This window comes from Centruroides vittatus, unplaced genomic scaffold (genome assembly GCF_030686945.1).
Source record: "Centruroides vittatus isolate TY-2023 unplaced genomic scaffold, ASM3068694v2 contig_449, whole genome shotgun sequence".
Classification (NCBI taxonomy): Eukaryota; Metazoa; Arthropoda; class Arachnida; order Scorpiones; family Buthidae; genus Centruroides; species Centruroides vittatus.
The window spans coordinates 158,542-183,411 of NW_027122246.1; the positions used below are offsets into that span (position 1 = coordinate 158,542).

A 24,870-nucleotide genomic window follows, 5' to 3' on the forward strand; every position below is an offset into this window, starting at 1 on the left:
CCGATTGACTCAAACGGAGCCTGATTTGAGCCTCCCGTTTATCCGAAGCAGGGGCCAAAGCAGTGTGTTGGGGACGGTATGTTGCCCCTCAACTACCAGGATCCCCCTTTCCGGCATACGGGCCACCACGCACGGCAAACACGTGGGTGGGCGTTCAGATCCCAGGGATGGTAAAGAAGAGATACTAAACCATCTCTGGGAGGTCCCCTCACCACGGACAGGAACCCACATCGAGGGGACCTGTGATATTCCAGATCAAGCCTTAACCTGTTATTAATCATGCTAAAAACGTTTATTAAAATTTATTTTTTTTTTTAATCTTTAAAAAAGCATGATGTGAGAGTGTGAAAACCTGGATGTAGGAAACAATAAAATATAAATTTTACTTTAAAATTAAGAAAAAGTTTAATAGAAAATTAGTAAATCTGGACAAAAAAAAACAGCTGTTTATCTAACTTCACAGCTTGCCTCAACTTCCTCTGATTCAAAAAATGTTGAGTTCTTGTTTAATGGAAAGTTACTCAAAATATGACTACATTGGGAGTAAACCCAATTGGTCGTCACTTTTCCTATAAAACAGGAAAAGCACCTTCACTCAAGGCTGCTTTTTGTCATCTTCAGCCAAAGTCAAGCCATGCTGTGGTCTCAGATCCAGGGTTCCTAGCTGCTAAAAATATTCTGATCAGACAGGCTAAATGCAGCAATTCCAAATAAGGAGAAAGGGGTCTCGTCAAGTAATATGCTCATTTATTGTAAGATCTCTCTCAGTCAGCAACCATATCCCAAGGGTTAGCCAATAGTACAATGTTATGTTAACGTTTTAATTAGCTTCATTTTATTTACACTGGTCTAGGTACAAGTCGAGTGCAAAATGGTTTTCACCTGCGTGACGTCACGTCACGTAACGTAAGTGACGTATTTTGACCTGTCAATCATTTCTACTTGTGCTCTCATTGGTTTAAAATGGACTGCGCCGTTGTATGATTTATTGGGGGGTGATAGGAATGATTCAAGAGGGATTATGTTGAGCACTACGCTTAAAAATCGTAATTACAGCTCGTAAAAAAAACGCGATTATATTAATAAAAATTTGGCATTATTGCCATCAGAAAATACGATTATATCGTTTATTTATGTAATTTTTCTTCCTTCGAACGTTTCTTATGCTTACATTAGTGCAATTTGATCCGAAAAACGCAAAACATAAACATATCTAGTTTCATTTCAGTTTAAATTATCTCAGGTTTCACTGCCTGGCATCGGCTTCCTTTGTAATTGGAGAAATGCGGAGTTGGAAGTCAAGGTCACAACAATAGTAAATGTTTATTACCTTTACAGAAGGGTATGAATACACTCATTTTTAACGTAAACAAACCGATAAGTGCTTTATTACAGTTACAATTATCTCAAGTTTCAACGATTAACATCGGCTTTCTTTGTAACTGGAGAAGGACTGGAGAAGGACTAGAATTGGGTGTCAAAATCACAGTAGTAACCGTGTATTCCTTTCATTGAAGAGATTCGTTTCATTCATCCCATTGCTAATACCAACAACATTCTATTATCCCGAGTTCCAACGATAACTTTGATTCTGTCGTCTGCTCTTTGTTTCTCTTTTTCTCCGTTAAGTGTCGCCTCTCGTTCTCTTAACATTTAACGAAACATTTATTCGTTTAAATAACGCCAATAAATATGAAAATTTGCTAAATTAGAGCTGAAAAACGACGAAAACAACGATTATGTAACGTTTGTTTACATTTTTATCTTGATTTACGTAAAGGGGTAGTTCTTATCGCAATCAATTTTCCACCAGACAATTTTGTGAAGATGCTTACTCGTTCAATCAGAATCAAACAACTAGAAGTTAACTAATTAGACCCTAAACATTATGAAATTACATATAATAAAATAATGACAGCTACGCGACAATCGTTCTTTTATAATTTAATAATCTAAATTAATCATCTAAAGATAATTTTTATTATAATCTGCATTTATTATCTATTTATTTCCCATTGCTGCACAACAAAACAAACCTAAAAGACAGCATGATCTAAATTCTAAGTAATTATAAATAAAATCGCTAAGATGCGTCACGACGCTTTTTGTTGCAGATCAACGCCACAAAAAATAAAAAAAATAAATTATGAAAATACGAATTGTGAAAAGTGTAAAATTGTTGCTTATTACATTTTTATAACATTCAAGAATTGACATGGATGCATTTTTTACGTATTATTACGTGAAGTTTTTATATTGTTGAGAGAACAATTTACAGAATCGAGAACATGTCGTAAATTGTCGATTTTTTGATGTTCCGCTTATTATTTTTTTGGCTGTTTCATTTCATACATATAAAACATTTTTGTCTAAACTACCAGCAAATAATTTTGATGTTTACTATAATATTTCGGGCTATGTTAATTTTTGATATTAGGTGATCGAGTTAAGCCTAATACGCCACTATATCACATAAAAAATTAAAAAATAAAATTAATGTATAAAGATCTAACAAAACTATCTGTTAAGTCTTGAAGATAACCTTCTTATGTGTAAAAACTGTCAATTAGTCGATTTACAACCCAGAGAAAAATTTGTTAATAGAGTCATAAAACAATTAACGTTTATTGACTCCAGTAATAGGAAGTAACGCGAAGTCTATTAACAAATCTTTCTGAAAGAGTCATCGTTCTCCATTTACAAATAAACTCGATGACAATTTGTGAAACTTGAAATAATTTACAGCCAGTTCAAACTTGACATGATTATTTTTTGCGTTTTTTGGATTAAATTACATAAAAATAAACATTAAAAACCGTAATTTTGCTAATACACAAGTAATTTATACTATTAAAAAAAAGCAAAGCTCATAATTTAACGGTAAAATTGTAGTTCCTTTACGCGATAGGTAAAATTTATAATTTTATATTAAAAACACGGGGTCCGAAAGACCAAACGCGTCTCAGGCAAGGGTAAAGGATTCACTTGACTTACGAAGAATTAAAAATTGTCAAAATGCATTAAACTTTCGTAGACCTCTATTTCATTCTTAGCCAATACTTTATTATTTCACAAAAATTGCATGATCACTTAAATGAATTTACGGCAGTTCTTGACATTATTCAGAAAGTAACTAAGGAATGCATTATATATACTGTCAGCTTACTGAAAGTTTATGTTACGTTTTGTTTGTTTAATTTATAATGATAAGTATTTATCTGCAGTAGAAATGAAATAAGTGATGGATATTTTAATAACACAACTTAAATGGAGATATGAAAACATATGGGATTTCGTCTGACTGCGAATTCTTAACAGTTGAAAAATTAAAGTCGATAGAAATTTTTAAAAAGCAGTTTGTGATTTATTCCCTTAATATCTAAACAATATAATTTTCTGTAGAATTATTATCAATTTCAAAAATAAGGCAATGACTTTAATCCCAGACCTTAAAGCAGCTACAAGTTTACATCTTATATAAACGATTGATGAATATAGTTTAGTTTATCAGAGCTAATCGGAAAATACAAAAATAGTAAAACAAACAATGAGCCAACAATGCAAATATATTTTAAAAAGTAGTAGTAGTAGTAATAACTGTAATAATGTTCAATGATAAACTCCGTAAAAGAAAAAAAATTCGAAATTAGAAATAATGTAATAAAAGGAACATCAACTGAAATATGTTCATATAATAACGTGAAGTTTCGATAGCCTGGCAGTGAAGCGACCTGTCATTCGTGTTAATGTGATAAGTTTGATAACAGAATAATACAAGAGAAGAGAACTTTGTATAATGAACGGAAGTGGCGGCCAATGTTGGACGAATGAAAGGCGACATTGAACGGAGAAAAAGAGAAACAAAGAACAGACGATAAAATCAAAATAGTTGTCAGAAATCGAAGATTTTTATAGTTATAAGCAAAATAAAAGGCGACATTCAACGGAGAAAAAGAGAAACAAAAGAAAGCCAGACGATTATTGAATTGCGATATGCCTGGACCAACTTCGGAAGAGATCCGGAAATTAATCATTCGGCACAGGGAGGAGGGCAAAACCGTGCGCGAGATAGCCGAAATGTTTAAGGTTACCTCGCGTACGGTTATCAATATTTCTAAACGCAACCGGGAAACCGGCAGCGTTTCGGCAAAAAAATCATCGGGTCGTCCCCGCCTCACTACAGAAGAGGAGGACGAGACATTAAAAAACAACGCAAATGAAAATCCATTTAAAACGGCCCGTCAGCATTTAATTGAGCAAGACTTGCCCGTATCAGTGGACACGGTAAAAAGAAGGTATGTAGAATTACACCGTATGTTTTCAATGTATCATTTTGTGTGAGTTTAATGATCTTGTATACAGAAAATTTTATCAACAATGTTCTTGTTTATACAGAAATGTAAGAAACGAGTAATATTAATATATGTATTTTATTTCCAGACTCAGACAATTCGGTCTGTTTGGCAGACGAGCGGCCGAAAAACAACGTTTGTCAGCCCAAAACATCGCAGACCGCTTGGAGTTCGCCCGCCAACATGAAAATTGGACGAACTCCGAGTGGGAAAGCGTTTGTTTTTCGGACGAAAAAATTTTCCAAAGTAGGAGTAATGGAAAAATTTGGGTCCGTAGACCGAAGGGCCAACGACATAATAACATATATGTTCACCCGGTAGACAAGAGCGGGCGATTTTCCATAGGTGAGTTTTTACATTTCATTTTCTCTATTTATAGCCTAATTGTCACTGTAACTAGAACATAAAACCTGTATTTAACATACTAAATAGATAAACATTAAAAAATATTAGCATATTCAAAATAGTATTAAAAACTGCGTACTATAGTATTTCCTCTCAGCTTTTTAACTATCGTAAGATTAGCCTATGAAAAGGAAGAGGAAAAGCCGAAACGAAATTACAAAATACAACTGGAAAAAATATTTTTATGTGTAAATCTTGATTTAAAATTGTTTTCTCTTTTTCTATAATCCGAATGAAGGGTTTAGAGTGAAGTCTAGCAATTCCAACATCCGAAGGTGACAGAAATTCTATGAAGTAAAATTAGTTTCTTGGAATATTAAACTGTGGATATTGGAATTGCTCGATGAGATTCTCAGCCCTATAAATTTGGAATTATAGAGAAATGACAACAGAAATGCAGTATCCTTGATTCACACTTGATTTAATGACATACAGACATAAAATGAATTCACTCAAACCCACAATCATACACATACTCACAAATTCTATATATATATTTATAGCGATATTAATATTGCTATAAATTACCTCCCTATAAATTACAAAATATGAGAATTACCCAAATGTGAATGAAAAATCGAAAGAGAAAATACGATTATTATATTTGTAATGAATTGTCATTAATTCATTTCTATAATACCAAAAGCCTATATTTTGCTTAACATAGAGAAATATCGAAAATAATTTTGCTTTTAATTATTTATTAAGTAATAAGTGTGCAAGTAACTATCTTTTATAAAGTATCTGGGACAAGCTGTTTATAAGTAAACACATGCTTTTCAGATTTTAAGATATTGTTTTAAGCAGTAAATTATTTACAAAAGTTTAATAATAAATAATAAAAATAAAATAATAATTTACAAAGTTTAAGGCTATATTTAAGAATATTTGCCTGAATATATATTTTTAGTTTGGTAATGTAGAGCGTAACAGTATGCTAAGTAAGAAACTCCCCATTCAATGTCGTATAAAGCTAAAAATATTTGATTAGTTATATTAAACTAATATAATGGTCATTTTTAATTGATCATTTGTTCCTGGATAAATCGTATGTTATATTTTTATTAACCTGTTGGTGATTATCTTGTGCATACTTTTGCGTTTGAGCTTGATTTTTCCTTAATTATCATCAATATTTAATACATATTTTTTTTTGTTTGCAGGCGTGTGGGGATGGATGAATGCCGCAGGACCTGGCGAACTTATTCGTATTGATGGCCATTTAAATGCAAATAAATATATCGATATTTTACAAAATGGGCTAATGCCATCCTTACAAGCAATGTTTGGGAATGATGTTGTTGTGCCCTTTGTTCATGACAGATCACCGATCCACATGGCAAAGGTCACACAACAATGGCTCAGTGAAGAAGAACAGATCTCGGTGATGAAGTGGCCAGGGAGGGGTGCAGATTTGAATCCCATAGAACATGTATGGGCTAAAATTACAGATGAACCCATAAAAGCGTCTTCCCCGGACGAATTATGGAAAATTGTTCATGAAAAGTGGGAGAAACTCCGGGGAGATGGGCTGTGTGCGAGTCTAGTCGCTAGCATGCCAGAGCGCATGCAGCTAGTCATACAAAACGAAGGGCAGTGGACTCGATTCTGACACTCCTCTCTGGCATACCATCATACATCACCATTTATCACTCCTGTGATAAAAGTAGATCTTAGCTTAAAGCACTTTCCTGAAGAATGCACTCCAGATTACGTGTAGACAGCACTTTGCAGAAATTGAACAGTCACAGGAATTTAATTACCATTTACACTGATGGCTCTAAATCGGATAACTACGTTGGCTTAGCCTTTGTCTGCTACGATTTCATCCTGGAAAAACAAATAGCACCGAATTCGTTCATCATCACTGCAGAGCTGCAAGCTAGCTACCTAGCCTTAAAGTATGTGATCAGAAAAATCATCGTTGCTGCGTGATTTACATTGACTCAGTTAATGCACTTCAGACTTTGATCTCGTCTGAACCTAGTTTTCACTTTATAGTGATTAAAATTCGTGGATGATTTGAAATGATACGTTTTCTTTTTTTGTTGTTTTTCAAATTTGTGTTTTCTCCGTTTTACGTTTTAATAAATTTCTAAATAGTAGTCTATTGAGTTGAGTGACTCTTCAAATGAATCGCGTCATTTTGTTCTCATTTTATTACTTCTAGTTTTCTATACAAGGCCATATCAAGGCTTTCGAAACTCTGCAGAACTAGTAATAGGAGTAATCTATTTGACAGAAGAAATTCGGAGGTAAGTATAGAAAGTCCCTGAAATTTCCGGAGTCTCAGTGTTGTTTAACTTGAATTATTAAAGGTCATTATTCAGATGTAATTTCTGTCTTTTTTTAAAACAAACAAACAAAACGTAGCACATAAACTTGCTGTAAGCTGACAGTTTTTCAGCTCTAGCTAATTTTCATATTCATTGACTTTATTTAAACGAATAAGTGTTTTGTTAAATATTGGAAGAATGAAAGGCGACACCGAGAAAAAGAAATAGCAGATGACAGAATCAAAGTTGTCGGAAATCGGGATAATAGTTAGAATGATTAATAACCTCGAAAACACAGATAGCAATCTAACTGCAACGATAGCACGTTTACAAAAACAATTGAATGAACTAAAATACAAGGAGACAAATTGTCAGAAATGAGAAATGCAATCGGCGAATAGAAGGAGACAATACTACCCACCCCCAGCAGAGGAATGCGGTTATTTTTGACCCAACTTTTATGGCAGAGAAACACGAGGCAGAAGGCAACAATCGCTCAAGTGAACAAACAACCCGATTTCAATCACGACAGATCCAATCTCAACCTCAACCTGTACCACAGGGAAGAATCAATAAAATGAGCTGGCGAAGAAATAGCGGGAAATTTAGGAATGATGGTATAAGTTCCTCAATCTCCTCCCGAACGAATTCACAAAATACAAACAGCAACGGTAGGCACAGAGAATTTAAACCTCAAGTAAGAGTAAAAATAGTGGCTCGAAACTTTGAAAGTAGCTTATGTTGTTCAATCGATGATTATCCAACTCGATTGGCCATAGACACAAGTTCCACGGTAACCTTTTTATCTCGATCCTTTGCTCAACGAGCAACTAAACTCAGATTCGAGCAGAGGGAAAGAAAGGTACTATTTCAAAGCATCACAGGGCACAGAATCAGAACATATGGAGCTATGGAGTTCTGCTTCTTAATAGGACTCTTACAATTTTCGTACTCATGTTACGTAGTAAAAGACCAAATACCTTATCCGTTCGATGGCCTGTTGGGACGAGATATAATCAAAGCTCAAGGCCTCATTATAGATTTGGCACGGGAGAAAATAGTATTTCGAGGAGGAGAAAAAAGAGATTTCCGGAAGGCAGAAAGGATAATGCCAAGCCAGAAAAGCAAAAAACAAAATCGCAGAGGTAAACCAATCCAAGTTGTTTATACACTACCCACACAAAATGAGAGAACAACACCTCCCGTTTTAATGAGCCCCATCCAAGAGGGACTAATCCAACAGGTATTGTTGGTGACAGATTGCAATGTTCCTCCCAGATCAAAGATTTTTGTTACAGCAAAGATCTCCGGAATAAAATGGAAGGGTGAGATAGGAGCTATAGAAACAAAAATAAATAATCGAAAAGATATTGTGGGAGTCAATTCTGTAGTCAAATTGACAAGGGACGGCAAAGTCCCAGTTCAAATAGCAAACTAATCTACTCAACCTAGAAAATTATCTAAAGGTGACTGCATTGGAACTTGTTCATAAGGCAGTAGAAGAAACAGAACCTCTGAACATCAACCCAATCACTAACACCAAACACTCAACAACAATTCTAAACAAACAAGATTTTGGTAATTTATTCGATTGGTCTAACATAGGGAAGGACAAAAATAAACCTATATTAGACTTATTATATAAGTATAAACACGTATTTGCCGTCAATGACTGACTTGGGATACTGCCAAATCGTGGAATACAAAATACGCATCAGTGACGCTACACCCATATATCAGCCACCTTATCGAATACCTTATGCACAGTAAAAACAAATGAATAAAATCATTGACAGACTTTAGACCATGGTATAATAGAACATTCAAAGTCACCCTGATCGGCTCCCACTCTCTTGGTGAGGAAACATGATCAAACATGGCGTCTCGTTGTAGACTATCGTTAATTAAATAAGATAAAGACTGATCCTTATCCCTTACCACTCGTGCAAGAAGCACTTAGCCTAATTGGGCAAGCCAAATACTTTTCCACCATGGATACCCTGTCAGGTTTCTGGCAGTTGGGGTTGCGAGACAAAGAAAAATCCGCCTTCTCAACGCCCGACGGTCATTACCATTTTAGATATCAAATTAGGTGCTCGATGCCCAGAATTGTTATGAAACGACACCAAACAAGAACATGAACAACATTGTCCTTTCCAACCCATCACTTGTCTTCTTTTTGAATATCACTGTGTCTGGACCAAAGAACATTCCGCCTGCAAAACCCATTTAACACAAGGTCATCCTCAAGTTCCGATACTAAATAAATCCATATTCCTCTTCGTAGGAATCGATTTCCAAGTCCCTACTCCTGGGACTTGGGCAATTATTACTGAATGTTATAACCAATGACTTCTCATAACTGTCCGAAAACAAAATCCTTTCCAACCAATTTATACCATACATGTCCACAACTTCACTCAATTCAATCGTATCAGCTTAGACTTCGCAAAGGAGAAATTTCTTTAAAATGGACCTGTATAATTCCATCAAACCAACCGACTAGACCCAACACAATCCCTTCCCTAAAATTATCCGAATCCTTATTTCGATTCTTCCGCCAAGGAAACAACTTCAAATTCATAATCTCCATTTCTAATATAATGCATTAATTTCAACAGATGACCGACTCCGATAGTGAATGGTGGAATACTGAAAACTCTCCCCCTTGCTCTAATCAGATTACTCCATCAGAAGTTAGTGTTTCATCCATACGAAAAGCCATAGCGTTTGCACATATGCAACGACGAAATCAAAATATACCAGTTACCTTAGTATTACCTCTGGGATACTCCTGTCCCCCTTCAGAAGACTCCAATTTTCAAGAAGAGATCCGACTCACCCAAACATACAACGAACAAGTGGGTTCCTAACTCTCACTCCATATCAAATCAGTCAGCACAGACTACAATATCTGAACCCAGATCATCAATAACCATTAACCACTCAACAACCACTCACCACCTCCAGACGACCATCCAACCGATCCTCAACCGCTTCCGTCTCTTATTCCTCCTCCCCTAATGAAACCACTCTACCGTCTAGACGGTCCTCTTCAGCTCAAGTCTTGTGAAGAAAGTGCCTACTATTTTGAAAAATTTTGGCATTTTTTTTTTAAAAATTGGTGAGTTTGTTATTCACATTGTATTTGCATATCATACTTTGGGGTTTAAAATATTTTTCAGATTTATTATATATTCATAATTAATCAACCCATAATAATGAATAAGAATAACTTTAAAGAACATAAAAAAAATCTGTTGATAATACTTCGGTTTGGTTTCATTATTTATACGATGAAAAGAATATGGTGGCACGATGTAAAAAATGTTCAAGAATTATTAAAGTGAATGAAGGAAGTACTGTACAAGCGGACTCCATACACATTTAAAAACGAAACATGATGCAAATTTGTTAAAGAAAGAAGAATCTAATTGCGATGAAGATACAAATTTAAGCAGAGTTTCTAAGCCCAAGCCATCAGGGATTTTAGATTATTTTGAAAAAGAAAAATTATTTGGATGAAATTATAAGTAAAATGACAGCATTAGATGGTTTGCCATTTCGAGTGTTTTGCATTTCTACTGAATTAAGAAAATCACTATCCGCCAGAGGTTTTAAAAATCTACCAACATCGATTAATACTATAAGAAGAACTGTTATAAACTACAGTAATGGTGTTCGCAATTCTTTGAAACACGAGTTAATGCAATTGAAAGTAAATGGTGAAAAATTTAGTCTTACATTTGATGAATGGACAAGTGTAAGAAATAGATGCTATTTAAATATAAATATTCATTCTGAAAAAAAAATTTCGAATATAGGACTTACACATGTCTCGGGAAAGTATGCCAGCCGAAAAATGTGTGGAAGTGCTTAAATCTAAATCAGGGACTCATGAATTATCCCTGAAAGAAGATATTGTATCCATAACGACTGATGAAGTAACGGTTATGAAAAAAGTTGGAAAGTTGATTGGTGCAATTCAGCAATTGTGCTATGCTCATGGAATTCAATTAAAAGTAATAGATGTATTATACCAAAAAAATAAATTACAGAAAAACCCAAATATTTCTGATTCCGACTTTGAAGAGAGTGGGGTGATAATGACAATGTAATTGTTGAAGATGATATTGCTAATGAAAATGAAATATTAACTCATCAAGAATTGTTACCTATAATTAATAAAGTTCGAAAAATTGTTAAGATATTTAAACGCTCCCCTACAAAAATGCCTTATTACAAAAATATATACTAACTGAAAATAAAACAGAACATATGTTAATATCAGTCCGCAAAGGATAGCTAGCACTAACTGGAAGGAGACCCACACGCTGAACATTTTGTGACGATGCGTGGAACCAACCGGGTTAGCTATCCAATGTCCTACCCCACCTCCACGTGGTGCGGACTGGCAGCTTTCATCTGTGGTACCAAATCTTGTAGTTGTTGCCACAGATGGAAAGACCAACAGGGAGGCCTACCTGCACTCACTCACCAACCCGCCTGGCCAGCGTGGTGAGTTATGGCCATTAACCCCCAAGATGAAAACTCAACCGAAACCATGGCCCTCATTCCCCGGAGGCAGGATTACACCTGGTCAAGGCAGCGACCAGTGCTGTATGAAAGCAGAGGGTGCTAAGAATCACCGGGTTGGACCTGGCTGCCATTTGATGATGAACCTGGCTTGCTATAATTGCAGATCGCTCTCTTCCGAACCAAGGCTACAAGAACTGGAAGAAGAACTCCTCAAGATCAAGTGGGATGTGATAGGACTGAGTGAAGTAAGAAGGAAAGGTGAAGGTCAAATTCAACTGCAAAGTGGACATATCTTCTACTACAGAGGCACAGAAAATGGAAAGAATAGTGGAGTTGGCTTTATAATAAACAAAAGGTGGAAAGATAACATCTTAGAAGTAGATAGTTCTTCAGATAGAGTGGCAAGATTAGTTCTTAGACTTTCAAAAAGGTATAAACTACAGATCATCCAAGTCTATGCTCCCACAGCAAGTCACCCTGATGAAGAAATAGAGGATTTTTATGATGAAATAAAACAGATGAATGGAAAAGGGAAACATTATGTAAAGATCATCATGGGTGACTTCAATGCAAGAATTGGAGCAAAGGAAAAGAACGAAACCTCCGTTGGTAAATTTGGACATGGGAAAAGAAATGAACGTGGAGATATGCTTGTGGATTTTGCTGAAGCGGAAAAGTTCTACATAATGAATTCATTTTTTAAAAAGAAGTCAAGCAGAAAGTGGACCTGGCGCCACCCAAACGGAGGAAAATATGAGAGTGACTACATCCTATCGAACAAACAACACAACGTTGAGAACTGCAATGTTCTGAATAGATTTAATACAGGCAGTGACCACCGGCTGGTAAGAGGTAGGCTTCATCTTAACACTAGATTGGAACAAAGAAAGCTTATGAGAACAACCAAGTCTGTTGACTTGAAGAATCTTAAAGAGCAACATGAAACATTCGAGATGGAACTGAAAAACCAATTCTCAGTCCTGGAAAATTTAACTAAAGAGGAAACGGACATATCAGAAACCAACAGACAGATTACCAAGATAATTATGGAAACAGTTGCTAGAATTGGAGGTTATGTAATTAGAAAGACTGAGAAGAAAATAACAGAAAAAACAAGACAATTGATGGGCAAAAGGCGGATGATGAAGAGAAGTAAAGAAAATATAACGTCAAACATCGAATACGCGGAACTCTGCAAAACAATCCGAAAATGTTTTACTGAAGACATCAGAAAATACAATTGTGGCCTTGTGAAAACAGCCCTTGAAAACAACAAAAGTCTGAAAAATGCAAAACAGCAATTAACAAATGGAAGGAAACACATCTTTGCACTGAAGAAGGAAGATGGCACCGTCACCAGGGATCGAGAAGAAATATTAGCAAGAGTTGAAGAATTCTACAAAAAATTGTATGCCAGAGATACTGCACCAACAGTAAAGACAACATATGAGGTAACAAATGAGGTACCTGAAATTCTTAAAGAAGAAGTTGCTTATGCAATCAGAAATATGAAGAAAGGAAAGGCACCAGGAGAGGATGGAATTACTATAGACATCCTGAGGGAAGCTGGCGAAGCTACTGAAACCATACTTGCGAAACACTTTACAGATTGTCTTAAATGTGGCAAAATCCCCGAAGACTGGAAAAGATCAATAATAATCTTACTTCATAAAAAGGGTGACATAGAAGACCTGAGGAACTACAGGCCTATCAGCCTTCTCCCGGTGACTTATAAAATTTTCACTAAGGTACTGACTAATCGCCTACAAAAACAACTGGACCTTGCCCAACCAAGAGAACAAGCTGGATTCAGGAGTGGATACAGCACACTTGATCACATTCAGGTTGTGAGGGAGCTCATTGAAAGGTCAAACGAATACGAAATCCCACTATGCATTGCATTTGTTGACTATGAAAAGGCTTTTGATTCTATAACTACTTCAGCAATCACCAACTCTCTAAAGGCATATGGTATCGAAACTATGTATATCAAAATTCTTGAGAACATTTACGAAGGGGCAACCGCAAAAGTTCGCTTGTTCCAAGATACTAACGATATTAAAATTGAAAAGGGAGTGAGACAGGGTGATACTATCTCCCCAAAACTTTTTACAAATGTGTTAGAAAGTGTTTTCCAATCAATGAACTGGGAGAACAAGGGTGTACTGATAAATGGAGACCACCTGACACATCTTCGATTTGCCGACGACATAGCCATCATTACAGATAGCCCTTCAGAGCTCCAGGACATGATGCAAGAACTTGCAAACAAAGGTAAAGAAGTTGGTTTAAAGATGAACTTGAACAAGACGAAAATTATGTACAACAGTTTTGTACGTGAAGAAACACTACTAAAAATAAATAACATGGAATTGGAAAAGGTAGATGCTTACATTTACCTGGGACAAAGAATATCAATGGATGGCAACATCAAGGAGGAAATAAACAGACGTGTAAAACTTGGCTGGAGTGCTTTTGGTAGGAATAGCATAGTCTTGAAAAATCAACAGATGCCCCTGTGCCTGAAACGCAAGGTTTTTGATCAGTGTGTCTTGCCAGTTCTCACTTATGGAGCAGAAACTTGGACTCTTAAGAAATCAGAAATCCAAAGACTACAGACTACCCAAAGAAGCATGGAAAGGTGTATGCTTGGCATATCAAGGAGAGATCGGAAACGTATAACATGGATCAGGAAAATGACAGGAGTTACCGATATCATCGCAAGAGTAAAATCCCTCAAGTGGCAGTGGGCTGGACATATTGCAAGAAGAACTGACCATCGCTGGACATCTGAAGTTCTTGATTGGATACCAAGAGATCGAAAACGACCAAGAAAACGTCCTCACATTCGGTGGGTTGATGAGATCAAGAGGCATCTTGGCACAACATGGAAGCGAAATGCCCAAAACAAAATACTGTGGAAGAGGCTTGGGGAGACCTTCATCCTGCAGTGGATTGATAATGGTTGATGATGATGATGATGATGATTGATGATGATAGATGATGAATATGTTAATATTAGATTCTGAAACATGTTGGAACAGTTTACTCCTAAAAATGGAACGATTTTTGAAACTGAAAAACCCAATCCAAAAAGCAATAATCAACTAAAACCTGCGAATTAATTTTTCCAATAGTGAATTCGACTTAATATCCAGAACTGTATCAGCTCTACTTCCAATAAAACTGGCTGTGGAGGCATTATGTCAGAGAGATTCTAATTTATTAACAGCTAATGTTGCAGTCACTGAGAGAACAGCACACATCGCTATCTGAAAAATTATATATTACATTGAAAAATCGCACAGAAGAAAGGCATACCGAAATAAAAAATGTCTTACGGTATTTACATAATTATAATTATTTCAAAAATGAAAATTAAAAAAAAAGTGACAAACCAATTCAAATTTGATCAAGTTTATAGTAAATTTTCTTAAAATTTTTACCCACAAACCTATCCACATTCAGAAGAATTTGGTAGAGTTATCGAAGATAATGATGACACTAATGTCGATAGTGAAAAAAAACTGTCTCTTGAACAAAAATTAAAATTAGCGATAACTAAAAAAATTTCAACAAACCAAAATACAATACAGAAATCAGTTATATCCAAAACCATCCGATGAGAAATCGATTTATTTGAAGATGAGGGATTTAGAGCAGGGGTGTCCAACCTTTCAGATTCTCTGGGCCACATTGGACGAAATCATGGATTTATGGGCCGGAGTTAGCTAAAAAGCAAAAAAAAAGTAGCAAAATTTTCTAAAAAGTAGCCCAAAAATAGCCATCTCAACAGTATATATATAAAGTTTTACGGCTTTGTGAAACTTCTTTTTTGTGGTTGATGCCGTTGAAATAAATAAATAAATAAAATAAACTTGTCAGTTTTGTTTACACGTTCATTGGGCCGCATTGCAACTTGCGTTGGGCCGCATGCGGCCCGCGGGCCGCGGTTTGGACACCCCTGATTTAGAGGTAAATACTTGAAAAAAGTATATCGCCCATTACTAACAGTACCACCAACTAGAGTAGATGCTGAAAGAGTGTTTTCGACAGCTGGTAATTTTTGCACAAAATTATGTTCCAGGCTAAATGACAGTACAATTGATGCAGTATGTTTTTAAAGATCACATTTCAAAAATTTGTAATAATACTACAGACTGAATAGTGATATTTAAATAAATAAGATGTTCATTGTTCTTTTACTTTTTGTGATTCTTTATATACTGTTATAATTTATAAGTTACAAATGATTTTTTGTGATATTTACTCTGTCTAATAAAACTAACAAATAGAACAAAAAACACCTGTGTTTTTCTCTTTTTTTTAAAATTCCTACTACCGGTATTAAAACCAATATTCCGGTATTAAGATCTAAGAAAATACCGAATACCGGTATTGAACTTTTCATCCGATATTGCAATCCCTAGTTGGCAGTCTGATGATGTCGCTGTGCTTGTAGGATAAGTTCTAGTGGCAGTGTCTTCGCTTAGAAAAAATGTGGTTTCAGTCTATCTGTCAAAACCCTTTTAGGAGAGCCTGCAATGTTGATGTGTCCGCCCTGTCTGTATCAATCAGTTGACTCCAGTCTGAAGTCAAGAAAGACTCAACAACCAGCCGATTCACTCAAATAAAGCCTGATTTGAGCCGCCCGTTTGTCTGAAGCAGAGCCAAAGCAGTGTGTTGGAGACGTTATGTTGTCCCTCAACTACCAGAATCCCCCTTTCCAGCATACGGGACACCACGCACAGCAAACACGTATATGGGCGTTCAGGTGGTTGGTTGGTTGGTAAGTAATAGTTTTTTGGCACAAGGGCCACACAGGCCAAGCTGCGCCACAACACATAGTATAAATAAATACATAAATAAATAACAATAATAAATAGAATAAAATAAAGCAACAAAAAAAAAAAACAAAACCGATAACAAAAATATATAACAATTAAAATGTATATAGCAACAAGGTGTAAATATAAATAAATAAACAACTAAATCTGTTTATAAATATTTGTGACTTTCTAAAAAGTTCAATAATTTATCAACATTTGTCCTCTGGCCCAAAATCTCTTTAAAACTTGCATTTCCAAAATGCTGCCTACCAATCCTTTCAGAGGCAGTGCAATTGCTCAGTATGTGCTTAACGCTTACAGTACAATTGCAATACTGACACACAGGCTGATCATCCCTTCAAAAGGTATTGATGAGTCAGTCGAGTAAGTCCAATTCTCAAAAGAGTAAGAATGACCTCGAATCTCCTGTCATAGGGTTTCTTCTGTGTCCCATTTTCTATCATAGGTTTGATCTCATGTAGTTTATTGTGGACTTGTCCGTTCCACACATTTTGCCATCTCTCCTCTAATCGTTTTTTAACGACTAGCTTCAAGTCATCTCCTTCAATATGCATTGTATGCTGAGAAGGACTTGCTGACTTAGCAGCTGTGTCAGCTTCTTCATTTCCTCTTATACCTACACTGCCTGAAACCCAACATAATTTTATAGAGAAATTCCTCAAAAGAAGATGGCACAGTAGTTTATAGGTTTTAATCACTACAGAGTGAGAACAAGGTTCACATGAGATCAAAGCCTGAAGTGCACTAACTGAGTCAGTGTAAATCAAGCAGCAACAATGACCTTTCCTATTTATATACTTTAAGGCTACATAAATAGCCTGCAACTCCGCAGTAAAAATAAAAGAATTCGGTGCTATTTGTTCTGCCACAATTTGATCCTGGCAAACAAAGGCTAAGCCAACATAGTCATCCAATTTAGATCCATCAGTGTATATAGGAATTAAATTCCTGTAACAATGTTGAATTTCTGCGAAGTGCTGTCTATAGACATAGTCTGAGGTGGTTTCTTTTGGAAACTGCTTAAAGCTTAAATCAACGTTTATCACAAAAATTGACCAAGGTAATATATTATCGACCTCGGCCTGCGAAACATTGCTTGTATCCAGGTCAATCGTGCTGCTTACATTCTCCATTCTAATGTCGAATGTAGGGACACAACTTGGGCGAGCTGCAAATAGTCTTTTCAGCTGTGTATCTGAATAATCAACTGAAATTTTATTCTGAAATCTCTGTTTAATGTAATAGAAAAGAGACAACTGTTCTCTCCTAAGAGATAGTGGAGGCTCATGAGCATCCACATACAAACTTTGTACAGGGGAAGTTCGAAAAGCACCAGTACACAAATGCAATGCTTGATGGTGAATTGAATCCAGCATCTGAAGAGTAGATTCTTGCGCAAAGCCATATACAATGCATCCATAATCCAGCTTAGAGCGAACGAGGGCTCTATATATTCCTGAGCATTGAACATTTGTCTGCTCCCCAGGATGAGCAGCATAATACCTTTAAAAGGTTCAGAGATTTTAAACATCTACTCTTCAAATTGCGCAAGTGTGGTAAGAACATCAATTTATGGTCAAACACAACACCCAAAAATTTTGCTTCGTTGACCATTGGAATTTTAACCCCATTTAGGTGAATTTCAGGGTCCAGGTGCAAACCACACCTTCGGCAAAAGTGAATGCACGAAGTCTTCTCTACGTTAAAACTGAAACCATTGGTCTTGGACCAATTGTCTATCCGATTTAGGTAGGTTTGCAGTTGTCTTTCAATAAAACTCATATTAGTAGACTGACAGGAGATCTGAAAGTCATCCACATACAAAGAGTGTTTCACACTGGAAGGAAGACACTTAGCTATGCTATTAATTTTGATTAGGAACAGAGTCACACTCAGAATAGAACCTTGAGGAACACCCTCTTCTTGTGTGAAAGGCCTAAACAAAGTGTTGCCCATCCTGACTTGGAATCTTCGATTCTGCAAGAAGTTTTTTATAAAAATTGGCAGATTACCCCACAGTCCAAATTCATGCAGATCACGGAGTATTCCATATCGCCAGCAGCAATCATAGGCCTTCTCTATATCGAAAAACACAGACACTAAGTACTGTCGTCTTACAAACGCTTCGCGTATAGATGTTTCAAGGTTTACTAAATTGTTTGTGGTACTTCTGTTCCTACGAAATCCACTCTGATGTGGTGAAAAGTAGTTCTTTTCCTCTAGGAAGAACATCAGGCGTCTGTTTACCATTCTCTCGAAAAGTTTGCAGAGACAACTAGTCAGAGAAATTGGTCTATAATTAGAGGGATTCTTGCAGTCTTTACCTGGCTTGGGAATGGGAATTATAATAGATAGCCTCCAAGAGTCAGGAAAAGTATGTTCTGTCCATATTCTGTTGAACAGATTCAGAAGGTTACTAAGGGAATTGTCTGACAGATTTTTAATCATGCTGTAATGGATTTTATCCGGCCCTACAGCAGTATTCCCCGAGCGAGAGATTGCTGTACATAGTTCTATTCTGCTGAATGGCATATTATATTCCTCATTAGATGGAGAGTGGAAGTTTAGATATTGTTTTTCACTTTGGACTTTATAAGCCTGGAAATTTGTTGTATACATAATATTGCTGGATGAAGACGAAAATGTCTCACCCAACAAATCAGCAATACCTTTTATGTCACTGATTATTGTGCCATTATTTTCCAGCATGGACATAGAGTGAGAAGCATATTTCCCATTAATTTTATAGATTTTATCCCAGACTGCTTTTGAGCTGGTGGAAGATGTTATGCTAGATACATACTTCCTCCAAGAATCCCTTTGGCTTTGCCTTCTGATTCTTCTGGCATTTGCCTTTGCTTTTTTAAAAGCAACCAAATTGTTAGCAGTAGGGTATCTTCTGAAAATCCCCCATGCTTTCTTTTGTTTTTTAAATGCTGCCTCGCAATTCTCATCCCACCATGTTTTCAGATGCTTTTGCATATCTGGTTCATGTTTTCCCCATTGTATTTTCAGCTGCCTGAATAATACTCAATGTGATGGCTTCAACTGCCTCATTGATATCAGCAGTATTGACCATTTCCTCAGTGATTTTAGCCAAAGAGGAGAATTCAAGCCAATCTGCCGTTTCAAGTTTCCAGCGTGGTGGACAGGCTGTTTCACAGCTTTCTCTGCCTCGGTATTTTAGAGATATTGGGAAGTGGTCACTAGAGAGTGGATTAGATCCAACCTCCCATGTAAATGCTGAAAACAAGTTTCGACTAGCTAATGATAAATCAATGGCAATGAATGTTTTTGCTGGGACGTGAAAGTATGTCACTTCTCCGGTATTAAATACATACAGTTGGTGATTGCCTATAAATCTCTCAATTGCCCTGCCACGATGATTGATGTCGAGACTGCCGCACATTGAATTGTGGCCATTGAAATCACCCAGTAAAAGAAACGAAGTTGGCAGCTGTTCAACCAAGGAATCCAGTTCATCGTCATTAACTCTGACATCTGGTGCCAAGTATATGGAACAAACTGTGACAGTAACACCAATAGAAATTCTGACTGCCACAGCTTGCAGGCTCTGTTGTTATTTGTACCGGTAAGGACGGAATGCGGTTTGACACCAGTACAGCCACACCTCCACTGGCACAGTTGTGGCTGTCATCATCCTTGCAGTAGAGATTGGTTGGTTGATTCTTGTTTTTTGGCGCAAGAACCATGTAGGCCAATCTGCGCCAGGTCAAGTGGTAAATAAATTTAAACAAGACAAATCAAAAACATATAATAAAAATTACATACTATACATAAATAAAAAATGAAATATAATAAATAGATAAATAAACAAACAACAACAACAAATGTATACAACAATTTAGGTGAAAAAACAAAAGTAAATAAAAACTATATAATATAATGAATAAATGATCAAATCTCTTATACATATTAATGACTTTCATAAAGTCCAGTAGATTGTCCAGACTTGACCTCTGGCCCAAAATCTCTGACAGACTTGCATTTCGAAAATACTGTTTACACAACCTCTCAAAGACAGAGCAATTGCACAGTATGTGTTTTACACTAAGAGGGTACTTACAATACCGACATACAGGCTGGTCATCACCCTTCAAAAGGTATTGATAAGTCAGTCAAGTATGTCCAATTCTCAAACAAGTAAAAATGACCTCAGATCTCCTGTCATAGGGTTTCTTCTGTGTTCAATTTTCTATCATAGGTTTGATCTTGTGTAGTTTATTGTGGACTTGTGCGTTCCACACATTTTGCCATCTCTCCTCTAGTCGTTTTTTAACAACCAGCTTCAAGTCACCTCCTTCAATAAACATTGTATGCTGAGCAGGACTTGCTGACTTTGCAGTTGCATCAGCTTCTTCATTTCCTCTTATACCTACATGGCCTGGGACCCAACAAAATTTCATAGAGAAATTCCTCGCAAAAAGATGGCAAATCAGCTTACAAATTTTAACCACTATGGAGTGAGAACTAGGTTCATGTGAGATCAAAGCCTAAAGTGCACTAACTGAGTCAGTGTAAACCACGCAGCAACAATGATCTTTTCTGATTACATACTTTATGGATAAATAAATAGCCTGCAGCTCTGCAGTAAAAATGGAAGAATTTGGTGCGATTTGTACCGCCATAATTTCATCCTAGCAGATAAAGGCTGAGCCAATTTTCAATCCATCAGTGTATATAGGAATTAAATTCTTGTCACGATGTTGAATTTCAGCAAAGTGCTGTCTATAGACGTAATCTGGAGTGGATTCCTTAGGAAACTACTTTAAGCTAAGGTCAACATTTATCACAGCACCAAGGTTGACCAAGGTGATATGTTATCGACCTCAACCTGTGAAACATTGCCAGTGTCCATGTCAATCGGGGCTGCTTACATTCTCCATTGTTATGTTGAATGTAGGGACACTACTTGGCCGTGCTGCAAATAATCTTTTCAGCTGAGTATGATACTGTACAATCAACGGAAGGTTTAGCCAGAGATTTGTTTGATATAATAAAAACGAGACAACTGTTCTCTCCTGAGAGATAATGGAAACTCATAGGCATCCACGTACAGACTTTGTACAGGGGAAGTGTGGAAGACACCATTGCACAAACACAATGCTTGATGGTGAATTGGATCCAGCATCCAAAGAGTAAATTCTCGCGCAGAGCCATACACAATACATCCATAATCCAGCTTGGAGCTGACTAGGGCCCTATAAATCCTGAGCACAGAACATTTGTCTGCTCCCCAGGATGAGCAACATAGTACCTTTAAAAGGTTCAGAGATTTTAAACATCTACTCTTCAAATTGAACAAGTGTGGCAAGAATGTGAGTTTTTGGTTCAACAAAACACCCAAAAATTTAGCCTCATTCACCATTGGGATTTTAACCCCATTTAGGTGAATTTCAGGATCCAGGTGCAAACCATGCCTTTGGCAAAAGTGAATGCACAAGGTCTTCTCTACGTTGAAACTAAAACCATGGATTTTGAACCAATGGTCTATACGATTTAAGGAGGTTTGTAGTTGTCTCTTGATAAAACTCATATTACTAGACTGGCAGGAGATCTGAAAGTCATCCACATACAGAGAGTGTTTCACACTGGGAGGAAGACACTTAGCATTATTTTAATTAGGGACAGGGTCACACTCAAAATACAATCTTGAGGAACACCTTCTTTTGTGAAAGGCCAAGATAAAGTGTTGCCCATCCTAACTTGAAACCTTCAATTCTGTAGGAAGTTCTTTATAAAAATTGTCAGATTACCTCGCAATCCGAATTCATGCAGATCACAAAGTATCCCATATCGCCAGCAGTGATCATAGGCCTTCTCTATATTGAAAAACACAGACACTAAGTGCTGTCTTCTAACAAACGCTTTGCGTATAGATGTTTCAAAGTTTAGTAAATTGTCCATGGTGCTTGTGTTCCTACAAAATCAACTCTGATGTGGTGAAAACTAATCATTGGTTGGTTGGTTGGTTGATGTTTTTTGGCGCAAGGGCCAGACTGGCCATGCTGCGCCATGTCAAATGGTTCACTTGTTGAACTCAATGCATATAATATGAAATAACAACAACAACTCACAATAACAAAAACAATACAAACAAAAAACACCACACACAGAAATGATATGTAAATAAATAGTTAAATAATCATTTTCCTCTAAAAGAAACATCAGTTTTCCATTTACCATCCTTACAAAAGTTTATAGAGACAACTCGTCAAAGAGATTGGTCTGTAATTAAAGGGATGTTTGCGTTTTTTACCTAGTTTGGGAATGAAAATAATAATTGATAGCCTGCAAGAATCAGGAAAGCTATTCTCTTCCCATATTCTGTTAAACAGATTCAGAAGATTACTGAAAGAACTGGCTGACAGATTTTCAATCAAGCTATAGCAAATTTTATCTGGGCCTACAGCAGTATTCTTTAGAGAGAAATCACTGTATGTAATTTGGTTCTGGTGAATGGCACATCATATTCTTTGTTAGACGAAGAATAAAAGTTTAAATTCAGTTTTTCTCTTTGGGCTTTATAAGGATGAAAATTCCTTGTATATATATAATATTGCTGGATGAATAGGAAAATGTTTCATTCAACAAATCAGCAATACCTTGTATATCACTGATTATTGTGCCATTATTTTTCAGCATGGTCAGAGAGTGAAAAGCATATTTCCCATTAATTTTATGGATTTTATCCCGAACTGCTTTTGAGCTGGTAAAAGAGCTGTTATGCTAGAAACATACTTCCTCCAAGAATCCCTATGGTTTTGCCTTCTTATTCTTCTCACATTTGCTTTTTGAAAAGCAATCAAATTGTTAGCAGTGGGGTATCTTCTGAAAATCCCCCACGCTTTTTTTTTTGTTTTTTAAATGCTGCCTCACAATTCTGGTTCCACCATGGTTTCAAATGCTTCGGTATCTGGTTAGTGTTTTCCCCATTGTTTTTTCAGCTGCTTGAATAATACTGGAAGCGACAGCTTCAATTGCACCATTGCTATCAGGAATGTTGACCATACAGGAAAATGCAAGCGAATCAGCTGTCTCCAGTTTCCAGCATGGTGAACGGGCTTGTTTCAAAGCTTTCTCTGTCTCGGTATTTTAAAAATATTGGGAAGTGGTCACTAGAGAGTGGATTACATCCAACCTCCCATGTAAATGCTGAAAACAGGTTTGAGGTTGCTAATAATAAATCAATGGCAATGAATGTTTTTGCTGGGACGTGGAAGTATGTCACTTCTCCAGTATTAAATAAATAAAGTTGGTGATTGCCTATGAGTCTCTCAATGGCTCTGCCTCAGCGATTGATGTCGGGACTGCCCCACATTGGACTGTTACCATTAAAATCACTGAGAAAAAATGGAGTCGGCAGCTGTTCAACCAGAATATCTAATTCATCCTCATTGACTCTGACATCTGGTGGCAAGGATATAGAACAAACTGTGACAGTTACTCCAATAGAAATTCTGATTGCAACAGCTTGCAAATCAGCAGTTATTTGTACCAGTAAAGACGATATGCAGTTTGAAACCAGTATATCCACACCGCCACTGGTTGTGACTATCATCATCCTTAAGGTAGAGATTGAATCCATTAAAGGAAATTCTTTCTCCAGGTTTTAGATGGGTTTTCTGGAGTGACATGGCAGAGAGATGGGTTAAATGATGTAAAGTGTTTAATGTCAGAGTTGTTGTTGTTGAAACCACGACAGTTCCATTGAATTATTTTATAATCTATTATGTATTTGAGGCAGCATTTTTTGCAAGGGTATCCCTCTTTAATTTCACAAATGATTTTCCTTTTGGAGATGAGGTTGGCTCTTTCACCTCTATTATTCTCTTCACCAGTGATGTCAGAGAACTCACTCATAGACTCAGTCTCCGATTTTTTTAATTTAGAGAGAGCTGATTTCACTCTTTGTTTGTTTAGTGGGTTCTTACTGGCTTTTTTTTAACCCACATTTCTAATTACTACCCCTGTTTTAGTTACAGGGGTTTTGGTCTTCGTAGTCTCCTTTTCTTCTGTTCATGTAAATTGGATCAATAAACATTTTGCATGGCAAATAAGAGATTCACTTGGGGAGACAGAACTATCTGTTTGAACCCCACATGTCTTTATGGACTTCAATACTGCTACAAATGTCTTTTGTTTCAATGGTGCACTTAAAGTGACCAGGCAACAAGCTTCTGGGTATGGTAACTTGTTAATGGTTTTAACACACTGACTCTCTTTTTATCTTTGCCATGAAAAGCATTTCTGGAAGTGACACAGTAACTTTGCAGTTTACACAGCATGGAGTACTTGTACATTCAGTACTCGTAACTTTCAGTTCCACACTGTGAGCATACACTTTTCCCTCGAAAAAATGTTTGTGAATGTCCAAACTACTGGCATTTAAAGCGATGCAGCAGATTTGGAATGTACAGGTGAACT

The 24,870-nt window shown here is 36.5% G+C and overlaps 1 long non-coding RNA gene across 1 annotated transcript; it reads right to left on the reverse strand.

The window, feature by feature from the left end:
- LOC136977149 (uncharacterized) lies at positions 1–24,615 on the reverse strand. Its single transcript, XR_010881046.1, has 2 exons — positions 24,568–24,615; positions 1–240 (listed from the first exon to the last, which is right to left on the reverse strand). It is a non-coding gene; the product is annotated as an uncharacterized lncRNA (long non-coding RNA).
- Between the last annotated feature and the right edge of the window lie 255 nt (positions 24,616–24,870).